Source organism: Lissotriton vulgaris, unplaced genomic scaffold, assembly GCF_964263255.1.
Source record: "Lissotriton vulgaris unplaced genomic scaffold, aLisVul1.2 SCAFFOLD_375, whole genome shotgun sequence".
NCBI lineage: Eukaryota > Metazoa > Chordata > Amphibia > Caudata > Salamandridae > Lissotriton > Lissotriton vulgaris.
In genome coordinates, this window is record NW_028244278.1 from 117,761 (window position 1) to 132,221 (window position 14,461).

Sequence of the window (14,461 nt, forward strand, 5' to 3'; positions counted from 1 at the left end):
GTCCAATTTCTCCATCTGGAATTTCTCAGTTGATCCGCTTTCTTTAGTTGACATCGTGATTCGCCGTGGGGTGAGCTACTCTCTGTACGGTTATGCGGTGATTCGGATCGCGCCGCTGGCCACCAATGTTAGACGGACCGGGAGGGTCGGCCGAGGATAAGGGGAGAGGTCTCCGGGGAGAGCCGTCTCCAGCGATCGTACAGACAAGTAACTTCCCCCCCACAGACGGACACCACACAAGGTTAAAGTTCAATGAGACTTTATAGGCAATTCTTTAGTTTACGATGGAATGGTACAAGGAGGTCTGGACTCAGGGGTCCCCTCGATTCTGGTCTCTGGTTTGGGAAAAGGGTAGCGGGACAGTCTTGTTACCAAAAAGATGGAAATAGCTCTCAATCCTTGAGCTCGGCGTTCTAGATGATCGGGCCGCGGCGGAGCCAGCAGGTCCCGAGATGGACGAAGGAAACGACGGTCCGCGGCGGAGCCAGCAGGTCCCGATGAAGATGATGGTTACAAACGGTCCGCGGCCACGCCAGCAGGTCCCGACGACGATGAAGGATATGAAGGTTACGAAGGTTGCGGCAGCGCCAGCAGGCAAGACGATGGTGCACGAGACAGAGCTATGGCAGCGCCAGTAGTCCGTCAAGGATGAGTTCTTCTCTGCGTCTCTCGACTCCAAGATACAACTGCCTTCCTGCTCTGGAGCTGCCCCAGTTATAGGGCTGGTGTTCTTTGATGTCCGGACCCTCGCACTTGGAGGTCGGGAGGCCCGGGATGAGGGAGTCCAGACACCCAGCAGGGGGGTGGAGCCAGCGTCCGGGGAGGCGATGGGCGAGCGGCACTTGGTGGGGGAGAGCCATCGACACCTCTTTCTCCCATTGACTTGCCAAGTAGCCCGCTCACCTCCTGGGTGGATGGTGGTGCCGGGATGTCTGAGGCCTGGCCAGGCCCAGGGTTGGGGTCGATCGGGGCCCAGGCGGCCTCGTGGTGGAGCGTCCAAGATGGCGCCCAGGATGGGCGCGCAGGCCGGCAGTGGATCGAGCCCACGAGGTCGACATGTTCGAGAGTAGGGGTCCCGGAGGGGACGGAGGGCGTGTAATGGTGGTGTGTGGTACCTGCGTGACCGGGCTCGGGCCTGGTCGGGCCGGGGGAGTGCGGCCTTTCATGTGGCCTGTCCAACAGCCGGGAGCTGTGACATCATTCAAAGGAGAGGGGCGCCCATGGGCCGGGAGCTGTGACATCACTCACTGCAAAGGAGAGGGGCGCCCATGGGCTGGGAGCTGTGACATCACTCACTGCAAAGGAGAGGGGCGCCCATGGGCTGGGAGCTGTGACATCACTCACTGCAAAGTAGAGGGGCGCCCATGGGCCGGGACCTGTGACATCCTTCAAAGGAGAGGGGCGCCCATGGGCCGGGAGCTGTGACATCACTCACTGCAAAGGAGAGGGGCGCCCATGGGCTGGGAGCTGTGACATCACTCACTGCAAAGGAGAGGGGCGCCCATGGGCTGGGAGCTGTGACATCACTCACTGCAAAGGAGAGGGGCGCCCATGGGCCCGGAGCTGTGACATCCTTCAAAGGAGAGGGCACCCATGGGCCGTGAGCTGTGACATCCTTCGAAGGAGAGGGGCGCCCACGGGCCTGGAGCTGTGACATCACTCACTGCAAAGGAGGGGGGCGCCCAAGGGCCGGGAGCTGTGACATCCTTCAAAGGATGGGGGCGCCCATGGGCCGGGAGCTGTGACATCCTTCAAAGGAGAGGGGCACCTGTAGGAAGGGGGAGTCTCTAGTTGGCGCAGTGTGGCACTAGCGACAAGCAGGGACTCTCTCTTCCTCGTCAGGGCTGAGGGTTACCTTCCAGACAACCTCTGCTTACCCTCTAGGTAGTGTGGCTTAAGCAGTCTTAGGCTAATCTTTGGGGCACATAGGGTTAAACATTTGCAATATTACACCATCACAACCAACCCACCACACAAGGACACCAAACTGTATTTGTAAAAATATATATGTTTATATAAATTTCAAGCAGGCTTGTAAATACAGTCTTGATTTAATGCGAAAACGGTTCCAGTGTACTTTCAATTAAGTTGCCACAGTTCTTATCTTTAGCAATAATCAGTTCGTGATTCAGAACAGTTCTTGTTCAGCGTGAATCCCCCGCATGGGGATTCTGGGCTCCTTATTGTACTTTTCTCGGTCCTGGCGGTCTACCAGGATTCCTCCAGCGGTCCGCTGATCTCTCTGCGCGGCGGGGCGCGGTTGACGAGGGAGAGAGAGCGGGAGCCCTGGGAGCGCTCCGCACGCAGCTCCGAGGCTGGGCGAGGCAGTGGGAAGGAAACAGTACCTTGCGGGAGAGTTGGTGGGGCGCAGGTCAATGCGGCAGTCCGCGTCGCGTTGTCTTCCGTCCGGTGCTTGGAGCGAGCAGCAGCTCGACTCTGGCTCGTGGGTTGACGTTGCTTTGCGGGCCGGGTTGCACGGGGCCGGCGCCTCGGTTACAACGGTCCGCGGCCTCGCCAGCAGATCCGGACGACGATGAAGGATGAAGGTTACGACGGCTGTGGCAGCGCCAACAGGCAGGACGATGGTGCACAGGACAGAGCTACGGCAGCGCCAGTAGTCCGTCCAGGGTGAGTTCCTCTTTACGTCTCTCGACTCCAAGATACAACTCCCTTCCTGCTCTGGAGCTGCCCCAGTTATAGGGCTGGCGGGCTTTGATGTCCGGACCCTCGCACTTGGAGGTCGGGAGGTCCGGGATGAGGGAGTCCAGACACCCAGCGGGGGGGTGGAGCCAGCGCCCGGGGAGGCGATGGGCGAGCGGCACTGGCCGGGGGAGAGCCATCGACACCTCTTTCTCCCATTGACCTGCCAAGTAGCTCGCTCACCTCCTGGGTGGAGGGTGGTGCCGGAATGTCTGAGGCCGGGCTAGGCCCAGGGTTGAGGTCGATCGGGGGCCAGGCGGCCTCGTGATGAAGTGTCCAAGATGGCGGCCCAGGCTGAGCGCATGGGTCGGCAGTGGATCGGGCCCATGGTGTGATCATGTTCGAGGGCAGGTGTCCCTGAGGGGACGTAGGACGTACAATGGTGGTGTGTGGTGCTTGTATGACTGGGCTCGGGCCTGGTCGAGCCGGGGGAGAGCGGCCCGTCATGTGGCCTGTCCAACATGCGTCCCCCCCAGCTGAAGGCGGGGAGAGTTACCCATCCTCTTGGGGACTCTCTTCGTCGAGGCGGAAAAACCGGGACAGGCCATCCGCGTTGGCGTGGTCGGACCCAGGCCGGTGTTCAACCGTGAAGTCCATACCTTGCAAGGAGATGGACCAGCGTAGCAGTTTTGGGTTTTCCCCCCGCATATGCATCAACCACTGCAGGGGTCGGTGGTCAGTCTGTACCCGAAAGTGGGTGCCAAAAAGGTAGGGCCGGAGCTTCTTGAGGGCCCATACCACAGCGAAGGCTTCCCTTTCTATGGTGCTCCAGCGTTGTTCCCGGGGTAGGAGTCTCCGGCTGATGAAGGCCACCGGTTGATCAAGGCCTTCGGTGTTCACTTGGGACAGGACTGCCCCAATGCCCTGGTCGGAGGCGTCCGTCTGGACGATGAACTCCCGGCTGTAGTCTGGGGCCTGGAGCACAGGAGCGGAACACATGGCGGCCTTTAACTGTTCGAATGCCGCTTGACACTCTGGGGTCCAATTCACTTTCTTGGGCTGATTTTTTGATGTGAGTTCGGTGAGAGGCCCCACGATGGTACCATAGTCTTTCACGAACCTTCGGTAGTAGCCCGTGAGGCCCAGGAAGGCTCGCACCTCAGTTTGAGTGATAGGGGGTTGCCAGTTCTGGATGGCGGCAATCTTCAGCTGTAGAGGGGCCACTAGGCCGCTTCCCACCTGGTGTCCGAGGTAGGTCACCGACCCTTGTCCAATTTGACATTTGCTGGCCTTGATCGTGAGGCCAGCTCGCTGAAGGGCTTGTAGTACTGCTTGGAGGTGGTGGAGGTGCTCGGTCCAATGGTGGCTGTACACAGCGATGTCGTCCAGGTAGGCGGCGCTGAACTCTTCGAGCCCCGCCAGGACCTGGTTGACGAGCCGTTGGAAAGTCGCTGGGGCATTTTTCATGCCGAAGGGCATGACCTTAAAATGATAGTGGCCATCGGGGGTGGAGAAGGCAGAACGTTCTTGTGCTCGGGATGTGAGGCCGATCTGCCAATAACCTGCCGTCAGGTCGAAGATGCTGAGGTAGCGGGCAGCGCCCATTCGGTCGACCAGTTCATCTGCCCGGGGGATGGGGTGTGCGTCCGTTCTGGTGACGTCATTCAGGCCCCGGTAGTCGACACAGAACCGGAGTTCTGGTGTGGTTCCGGGGGCGGCCGCTTTGGGGACCAGTACGACCGGGCTGGCCCATGGACTGTCTGAGGGCTCGATGACCCCGAGCGTGAGCATCTTAGCTACTTCCGCCTGGATGCAGGCCCGTACCCGATCAGGTACGCGGTAGGCCCGGTGGCGGATAGGAGGGTTGTCTCCGGTGTCCACATCGTGCACACACCAGGAAGTGACACCTGGGGTGAGGGAGAACAGACTGGCAAATCGTGATAGGAGGGCTTGGCACTCGTGGCGTTGTTCTCTGGTGAGGGACTCCGAGAGTCGGACCCCATCCACGGAGCCGTCTTGCTCCTGGGTCCGCAAGAGGTCAGGGAGAGGTTCGGAGTCGTCTTCAACCCCATTGTCTGTGGCCATCAAGAGACTGAGTTCTGTTCGCGCAAAGTGGGGTTTCAGTCTGTTGGTGTGGAGGACTCGGAGCGGATTCCGGGCGGACTCCATATCGATCAGATAGGTGGCAGGACCCTTGCGCTCGATTACCTTGAAGGGTCCCGTCCATTTGTCTTGGAGAGCGCACGGTTCTGTGGGGGACATTACCCAGACCTGTTGCCCCGGCTCGAATTCAATAGATGAGGCGTTCTGGTCATACCATTTCTTCATGTCCTCTTGACTTGTCTCTAGGTTGGCTTTTGCTAGGTCTCTGAACCTTCGGGACTGGTTGCGGAGGGTGAGGAGGTACCGGAAGACATCGGGCGGACTCTTGGCCGGAGGCATCTCCCAGCCTTCTTTGATCAGGCTGAGTGGCCCCCGTACTGGGTGCCCATAGAGCAGCTCGAATGGGCTGAAGCCTAGGGACTTCTGTGGGACCTCCCGGTAGGCGAAGAGGAGGCACGGCAGCAGCACATCCCACTGGCGACGGAGGGGCTCTTCCAATCCCCCGATCATCCCTTTTAGCGTGCGATTGAACCGCTCAACAAGTCCGTTTCCTTGGGGGTGATAGGGGGTCGTGAAGCGGTAGGTGACCCCACACTGTTGCCAGAGGGACTTCATATATTTGGAAATAAAGTTTGTGCCTCTGTCACTGACGACTTCTCGGGGGAACCCCACACGGGAGAAGATCCCCATCAGGGCCCGGCCGACCACTGGGGCTGTCACGGTCCGGAGAGGAATAGCCTCAGGGTAGCGGGTGGCGTGGTCCACTAGTACCAGGATGAAGCGATGGCCTTGTCTTGTACGCGGGTCTAGGGGTCCCACAATGTCTATTCCGACCCTCTCAAATGGGGTCGTGACTACTGGAAAGGGTTGCAGGGGGGCCTTTAATTTGCGGCCGCTCTTCCCACTGGCTTGGCACGTGGGGCAAGATCGGCAATGCTGGTGCACATCGTTTCTCATTTTTGGCCAGAAGAAGTGGGTCACTAGGCGGCTGTAGGTTTTATCTTGTCCCAGGTGCCCTGCCAGGGGGACATCGTGGGCCAGATTTAGCAGGAAGTCTCTAAAGCGGAGGGGCACCACTAGTACTCGGTTGGCCCCTAGCTCGGCGATTCGTTGCTCGCTGTACAATAGGTCATTGTCCCAGTAGACCCAATGAGTTCCGGAGGTATCCCCTGCGCTTTGGGCGAGCGCTTGTTGTCGGAGTCCCTCAAGGGAGGGACAAGTCTCCTGCTCCTGACGAAATTGTTCTTGTGTGGGTCCCCCTTCTTGAGCCCACTGGTCAAGATTAGCAAGGTCGGAAGGTTGGGCAAGTTCGAGGGGGATACCATGGTCGGGGGTCTCGGCGGGGGCGACCGGGGGCGGTGGCGCCGGCCATTCTGGTTCTTCGGGGTGAGGGTTGGCACGGGCGGCCATGGACCGGGTGGTGACGCACGCCCAGTCTGGGACGCCCAACATCCCCAAGTGTTCTTTTCGCTCCACGGCTGCCCACGGGGAGCTTTCCAGGTCATTTCCGAGGAGGCAGTCCACGGGGGCGTCGTCTCGGACCGTTACCTTCAGCATGCCGGAGACCCCTCCCCACTCAAAGGGGACGCAGGCCATCCGACACAGACTCTCTGAGTTGTCGGCGGATCGTACAGGGCAGAGAATGTTCGGTAGATATTGTTCTGGGGTCACCAGATGACAGCGGACGGCTGTCACACTGGCCCCGGTGTCTCGAAGGGCTTCGGCCCGTTGTCCATTGATGCTCACCCATTGGCTGTACTTCTGGGTGTTAGCGGGTAGGGGGACCCGCGGGACCATGTCTCTTCCCCCTAAGCACGCGAGAGTCATGGCTGCTGGCTCCCACTCTTGATACTCTTGCTCGTCTGTTTCTTGTTCCTCGGAGATCTGTTCTTCCCCTAGTGCCGCGGCGGCCACCTGGCGGGGTCTTGGACTCTGATACTGCGGGCAGCTTGGGTCGTTTGCATAGTGGCCGACTCGTTGGCATCGGTGACATGTAACATTGGCTCTGTATCCCGGTCGCGCCGGGGTGCTGCCCCGGTTGGCCGGGGGGGTGGTGCTGGTAGTGGGGGCGGCCGGAGTGTTGTCTCTTCCTCGTCCTTGGCCCCCTCCTCCTCCTCTGGGTCGGGGGTGACCATTGTTGTTCCTGTTCTGCTCGTAGGACCCATTCCGGCCCACTCTGGTGATCTCCCACCGGTCAGCTTCGGCTGCGAGCTGCCGGGGATCGGTTAACTTGCTGTCGAGGAGGTGTTGGCGTAGTTCAATGAAGCAATTGTTGGACAGATGCTCCCATACCATCAGATTGAACAGCTGCTCGTAGGTCGTGACGTTGTTCCCTCTGATCCAGCCTTCGAAGGCTCCTCTAAAGTACGTTACATAGTCCACCCAAGTTGTACCTGGAATGCGTGTGCAGTCTCGGAACCGCTGACGGTACATCTCGGGCGTGAGGCCCTAGCGGGTGAGGAGGGCCGCTTTCATATGGTCGTAGGAGGTCATCTGGTGGTCTGGGAGCTGTAACAGAGTATCGCGGCCCTCATTAAGGAATTTGCCCCATAGGCCGGCTCCCCAGTCGGCTCTATCGATCCGGTGCGCAGTCATCGCGATTTCATAGGCCTTAAACCATTGCTGGATGTCGTCTTCTCGAAAATATTCTCGGACCACATCCTTGGGGATGTGCACTTTTTTCTCCGTGGTCCCTGGGGTGGACGGTCGGTCAGGCACCCCTAACTCTTTATTCTGTTTGCGCAGGTTGATCTCGGCTAGGTTCCGCTCGTGCTCGTACGTTAGTCTTTTTTCCTCGAGCTCCCTTTGCCTCTGTTTCTCCTCTCTTTCTTCTCGGAGGCGAAGGTGCTCTAAGTTTATTTTTTGCTCGGCCAATTTGAGTTCTATGTCCATCTTGAGTCGGGCCATTTCGAGTTCGTGTAGTCGGGCTTTTTCTCTTTCTTGGATCTCGTCTTGCGAGAGACTGGTTCTTTGCCCCTCAGGGCCCGTGCTGGTATTTTTCGCGGTGCTTTGCTCAGGGGCTTCGACATCCCCGGTCTCTGCCCAAGATTCTAGGGCATGCTTGAAATCGTCCTTGGTACTTAGTCCGGTGGTAGCGATACCTAGTTCGATGCAGAACTGCTTTAGTTCACGATGGCTGTATTCCTCGAGTTTTTCCATTTGGAACTTCTCAGTTGATCCGCTCTCTTTAGTTGACATTGTTGTTCGTTGTGGGGTGAGCTACTCTCTGTACGTTATGCGGTGATTCGGATCGCGCCGCTGGCCACCAATGTTAGACGGACCGGGAGGGTCGGCCGAGATTACGGGGAGAGGTCTCCAGGGAGAGCCGTCTCCAACGACTGTACAGATAAGTAACTTCCCCCCCCCACAGACGGACACCACACAAGATTGAAGGTTAACGAGACTTTATAGGCAATTCTTAGGTTACGTTGATATGATACAAGGAGGTCTGGACTCAGGGGTCCCCTCGGTTCTGTTCTCTGGTTGAGGAAAAAGGGGTAGCGGGACAGTCTTAGTTGCCAATGAGTTAAATAGCTCTCAATCCTCGAGCTCGGTGTGTTTGCTGATCGGGCCGTGGAGGAGCCAAGCCGGTCCCGAGATGGACGAAGGATGATCGACGGGCCGTGGAGAAGCCAAGCAGGTCCCGGGATGGATGACGGATGGTCGACGGGCCGTGGAGAAGCCAAGCAGGTCCCGATGCAGATGACGGTTACAACGGTCCGCGGCCTCGCCAGCAGATCCGGACGACGATGAAGGATGAAGGTTACGACGGCTGTGGCAGCGCCAACAGGCAGGACGATGGTGCACAGGACAGAGCTACGGCAGCGCCAGTAGTCCGTCCAGGGTGAGTTCCTCTTTACGTCTCTCGACTCCAAGATACAACTCCCTTCCTGCTCTGGAGCTGCCCCAGTTATAGGGCTGGCGGGCTTTGATGTCCGGACCCTCGCACTTGGAGGTCGGGAGGTCCGGGATGAGGGAGTCCAGACACCCAGCGGGGGGGTGGAGCCAGCGCCCGGGGAGGCGATGGGCGAGCGGCACTGGCCGGGGGAGAGCCATCGACACCTCTTTCTCCCATTGACCTGCCAAGTAGCTCGCTCACCTCCTGGGTGGAGGGTGGTGCCGGAATGTCTGAGGCCGGGCTAGGCCCAGGGTTGAGGTCGATCGGGGGCCAGGCGGCCTCGTGATGAAGTGTCCAAGATGGCGGCCCAGGCTGAGCGCATGGGTCGGCAGTGGATCGGGCCCATGGTGTGATCATGTTCGAGGGCAGGTGTCCCTGAGGGGACGTAGGACGTACAATGGTGGTGTGTGGTGCTTGTATGACTGGGCTCGGGCCTGGTCGAGCCGGGGGAGAGCGGCCCGTCATGTGGCCTGTCCAACAAGGGCGCACTTAGGGGACAGCGCTCCTCGGCGCAGGCCTCTATCAATCCAGGCGACGTTCAGGCACCCCATGTAGGAAGGTGGCTACCTGACTATGGTTACCCCAGATTTTTTGCCCTGTGTTTAGCTGGTTTTCGACTTAGTTGGCCTGGTTCCCTGCTAATCAGGGCCCCAGGCTATCTGCTCTCTCTGTAAAACGGATTCCATGTACCCTAGGTGCATAACTAGATTGGCTTGGGTCACCTTATCAGCCCCTGTACAGAGCACTATAGGTGCCCAGGGCATAGGTGCATCCAAGGCCTACCAGGGGCTGCAGCATATCTTTTGCCACCCCTGGCTGGCTATCTAAATTGACACAACTGGCTGATCACTCAGCTGGGGCAAGTGGGTGTAATCACCCCTTGCTTAGATATAGTATACCTATATCTAAACCTATATCTGGACACATATATAGCCTGTAAGCCACTCCTATGGAAGGCCTCATCAATCCTGGAGGCAGAGTGCGTGGTTTTATGTGAGATGGTGCTCTGGCATGAGCTGAGCCTGTCTGCAGCTGTCGGGAACAACTCCCTAAGCTGATCCGGGATAATGCCATACCATATACTCTTAAGCGCCTTATAATCCTCGCGGTTATATAGCAACTTTGGTTTGGCTTTATCAAAACATGTCGTGTAAGGTGTCATACGAATTGGAATACTACCCCCTCGCCAGTTCTGGCGACGGGGGTAGCATTCCACCCTTCTAGAGGGAGAAGACATGTTACTTTACTGAAACGCGGTTGATTTAAAATGAGCCTCAGATCCACAAAATGGATGCCCCTGCCACAGACACGGGTCTGGCCTCCTGCTGCTGACCGAAACCCGGCAGAGGAGGCCTGGACAAAGAGTTTCCTGTCACAGGGCGGTGTCAAACCACCCCAGACAGGAGATAGTGGATTGGAGTAGGGAGGTTTCAAAGAAACCAGACACTGCCTGGGGAGCACAAGGCTGCCCCTTGCAGGATCCGGCCAAACCGGTTCTGGGGCCTCCCAGCCCCTGTCCCAGCGCGGCCAGGATCAAAGGAGAGGGGTGTAACCACCCCCTTCCTGGGTCCCACCCATAGGAGGGGACCTAGCAGGATGTCCAACCCCCGAGATTCGAATAAGAGGGGGAGCAGTCCCAACGGACCTCAGATCATCCTGAAGAAACATAAGAAACGAAATCTGGACCCTTCGACTTTCTACACGACGTGAGAAGACTGAAGAATCTCCCTTGTGGTCAAGGAGTGACCACCCTGTGCAAACAGGCACCATCCAGCCCTCGACCCTTGCTTTGTTGCAGTTCCCGCCGGAACTCGAGCGACAGAGATCGACGAGATCAAGCTTGCCTGCCTTCTACCTGCCCGATCCACAGTCCCTGCAGAGCTGAGACCCGTGGAGGCGACCGGAAGCGTGGGGCACGCCATCTTGAAAAGGCCACGAGACGCTGACCGTGCAGCCCACGAGTGACCCTCGAAGCTGTACACCGGGGTTTGAGAAGCCCCAGCCCCGAGCTCCACTTGCACCAAAGCTCACCCCTCCACACTCGACGAGTGCTGCGTGGGGCCCTTCTGCTTGTGTGCGCTCGACGCGTTGGCCCGGTCACTTGCCAGCTGGCTTGTGGCCCCTGTGCCGACGAAACTTGAAATACGACTTGCTTTTCTGGTTGCTCCAGATCTGCACCAGCTCCTGTGAAAAGGAGCACCCACTCTGACCCTCCTGGTTCGAGTGATAAGCAATCTCCCGGTTCCGCGTGGATTGCTTTTGCCAAGTGCTGTTTGCTGCAATCTTGAAGCCGACGGTGCTGACGGCGAGAGCCTACGTGGGACAGATCGTGACCTGCTCCTGGACGTCGCAGATGCCCCAGAGCCCACGTGACAGCGGAGAGAAGCCTATCGACAACCGCCTGATTGCGCCCGACATTGCCTGGTTCCGTCCTGGTTCCACCCTGGTCACTGCTGAGTGACCCAGACTCTGTCCCCTCTGCTTTCAGGTACTTTTCTACTTCGATCCACCCTTGGATCGCACCGGACACTTCTGCTTCACAGCGCCTGCAGCTGCAACAGCTTCAAGCACCAAGACCCTGCGTGACAGAACCCGACGCCACTTCGACCCTGTGCACCCACGGCCTGTGGGTGAGGTAACTTTGCAACGCCGGTGTCTATACACTGGTACACACCTCTAGGGTCTGTGTCTAAAGTTTTGTGTTCCTAGGTTCAGCGGAAGTATCTTTTAATTCACTTTAACTGACTTTTACGCACCATTGACAGTGCATTGGTGCGCGCCGCACTTTCCGTGCTGCACCCGTCTCCTGTGGGCTACTCCCGACTTCATCATTGCTAGTCCTGACTGCTCCCAGCGAATCTCTAGGCCCTAGGCCTAACCATTGTTCGATAAGTGTTACTTATACCACTTTTTTAATATATGGTCTGAGTGGCCACCCGCCCTCATCCATAAACGTGCAACTTTATATGTGTAACAGTGCTTTTGATTTAACGCTTGTGCCCCTTTCCTCATAAAGAGTACTGGGGAGTAATTTAGAAATAAATACATATATTTTTATAATATATACTTGTGTGGTGTCCTTTCATTTGATTACAGGATTGTATGTGGTAAAACAGCTCGCTTAACACGACCTCTTAAGTTAAGCCTTTAAGGCTGCTTAGTCCATGCTACCACTAGGATAGCTTGTCTAACAAGGTTGACTTACAACCTGACATCTTTGGGGTTTGCTTGGACTGATACCAAGTGGTTCCAGAATTGGAAACACTACATATCAGGCCAACTTCTCACACCCCACGCAACAGCTGTTTCTCGGACAGCGGCGGCGCGTTCAGGGGTACAAGACACGAAGGGGGCCAGCAGGCACCGGGCGCCACCTCTCTTCACGTTGCGAGCTGCAGCTCGGGTCAGTCACTGTGCTCGGATCAGCTGGGCCGATCTTTACGATGCTTCTGGGCCAAGCAGGCGGCGGTCACTTTGTTCAGAGGGAGGGCAGCTCCCAGAGCGTTGCTGAAGAGCGCGATGGTCACAACGCGCTCCGCTTTTCCTGGAGAGGCTTGCAGAGGGGAGACAGCGTCTCGCAGTGGTTCCTCTGTCAGGGGGTAGCGCCCACTGGTCCTGGGGCGCTGGTCAGGGGGCAAGTTCACAAGCAAGCCCTTGGAGATCTCTCAGCAGAGTTTGGCACAAAGTCTTACAAAGCAAAAGTCCTCTTGTAGTCTTTCCTTTTTCTCTCCTTCTGCAGCAAGGCACCAGACACAGGCAAGAGTCAGCACTCCTCCTTGTCCTTCCAGGTCCTTCTCGTCGGGCAGAGTTCCTTCTGTAGCACAAACAGGATCTAATTTTCAAGGAGCAGGGCTCCTTCTTTTATACTGCATTTCTTTTGTTCTAACAGGCCAGGGGGGCCTTCACATAGCCACTTTCAGTCCTTGAGTACTTTGTTGGGTGCAATCCGGCTTCTGCTTTCAGTGTGAGGGGCAGGCACATCAGACGCTCCACAGGAGGTGGAGCCAGCATTGTGTGGACAGGGGCAGCCAGAAGTACCTTGTTGATGGGGCTTCGCCCTTCCTGGGCCAGGTGCCGGCTGAGTCATCAGTCGCTCCCCAGGAGGGTGGAGCCAGCATTGTGGTGGCAGAGCGCAGCTAGATTCAGAGTCAAGAGCCACTCCTACCTCCCACTAAGGTGTAATCTGCGCATTCACCACCTGCCACCCCCAGCCCTGTCACTCACACATCCCAGACAGTCAGATACACATACCAGCAGAGGCGGGCTGAAATGGTTAGGCAAGCAAAGGCTAACTTTCTAAAAGTAGCATTTGCAAACACAGCATATTAAAATAAACTTTACTAAAAGAAGTATTTTATCATCCTGAGTTCAGGCATACTAAACATGACTCTCTACCATGCTCCCTGAGCCTGCTGGGATTATAGAGTGTAATAATTCCAGCAGCCCATTCTGGCCTAAAGGAAGCAGGTAGCCTTGCAATAGTGAAATACGAATTTAGTTGTAATTCACTACTAGGACATGCCACACACATCAGGGCTTGTCCTACCTTACACTTACAATGCACCCTGCCCTCAGGCCTACCATAGGGGTGACTAATATGAAGTCAAGGGAAGGTTCAGGGGCTGGCAAGTGGGTGCACTTGCCCAGCCAGCATGACAGTACGAGACTGCACGCGGGTTCTGCGATGGCAGTCCCCAGACACATCTTAAGGCTGCTTCTGTGGGTGGCGCAACCAGCGCTGCAGGCCCACTAGCAGTATTGGCATTCACAAGCCCTGGCACTCCTAGTGCACTTTACTAGGGACTAACAGTAAATCCAATGAACCAATCATGGACATCAAACACATGTACAATTTACAGTAGGGAGCACTTGCACTGCGGCACGGGTTGGCCGTGGCGCAGTGCCCTGAGTAGCGGAAAACCAGCAAAACATCGGAGGCACACCAGCAAAAAGTGGAAGGGAAACTCACGCCAAGGTGCCAGGTCTAACAGCACCCATGGGCCGGGAGCTGTGACATCACTCACTGCAAAGGAGATCGACGCCCATGGGCCGGGAGCTGTGACATCACTCACTGCAAAGGAGAGGGGCGCCCATGGGCCAGGGGCTGTGACATCCTTCATAGGAGAGGGGCGCCCATGGGCCGGGAGCTGTGACATCCGTCAAAGGAGAGGGGCGCCCATGGGCCCGGAGCTGTGACATCCTTCAAAGGAGAGGGGCACCCATGGGCCAAGGGCTGTGACATCACTCACTGCAAAGGAGAGGGGCGCCCATGGGCCGGGAGCTGTGACATCACTCACTGCAAAGGAGAGGGGCGCCCATGGGCCAGGAGCTGTGACATCCGTCAAAGGAGAGGGGCGCCCATGGGCCCGGAGCTGTGACATCCTTCAAAGGAGAGGGGCACCCATGGGCCAAGGGCTGTGACATCACTCACTGCAAAGGAGAGGGGCGCCCATGGGCCGGGAGCTGTGACATCACTCACTGCAAAGGAGAGGGGCGCCCATGGGCCGGGAGCTGTGACATCATTCAAAGGAGAGGGGTGCCCATGGGCCGGGAGCTGTGACATCATTCAAAGGAGAGGGGCGCCCATGGGCCAGGGGCTGTGACATCCTTCGAAGGAGAGGGGCGCCCATGGGCCGGGAGCTGTGACATCATTCAAAGGAGAGGGGTGCCCATGGGCCGGGAGCTGTGACATCCTTCAAAGGAGAGGGGCGCCCATGGGCTGGGGCTGTGACATCATTCAAAGGAGAGGGGCGCCCATGGGCCGGGAGCTGTGACATCCTTCAAAGGAGAGGGGCGCCCATGGGCCGGGAGCTGTGACAT